Source organism: Diachasma alloeum, unplaced genomic scaffold, assembly GCF_001412515.2.
Source record: "Diachasma alloeum isolate Michigan unplaced genomic scaffold, Dall2.0 Dall_scaffold_00685, whole genome shotgun sequence".
Lineage (NCBI taxonomy): Eukaryota > Metazoa > Arthropoda > Insecta > Hymenoptera > Braconidae > Diachasma > Diachasma alloeum.
In genome coordinates, this window is record NW_021680817.1 from 14,740 (window position 1) to 15,121 (window position 382).

Sequence of the window (382 nt, forward strand, 5' to 3'; positions counted from 1 at the left end):
ACTCGGCAGTAGGGCCAGAAGAAGAATATCCATGGATTTTTGGAGTGGGGGACAAGCATATGAGTGGGAATTACGTAGAGTGGGGGTATCCTGGGCAGGGAAAATATCTGCTAGAAGCCATATAGCAGTCTCGCCGTCACAGGGGTAGGTCCGAAGGGGGGTTTGTGCCTCCTTGTCCTCAATGTTTACTTTATGTTTCACCGTTGATTCATTCGCCCGCTAATTAATATTAAGGGATGAGACGAGGACTTTTCGATGGAGAATTAGATTCCCCATCTATCAACCTCCGTTTCATCCCTTAATCTTTGTTATAAAAAAATTAAAACTGCGACGAAAGTCACGGTGCTATGAGAAACCCAATGGTTTCTCGGCGCAGAGTGCC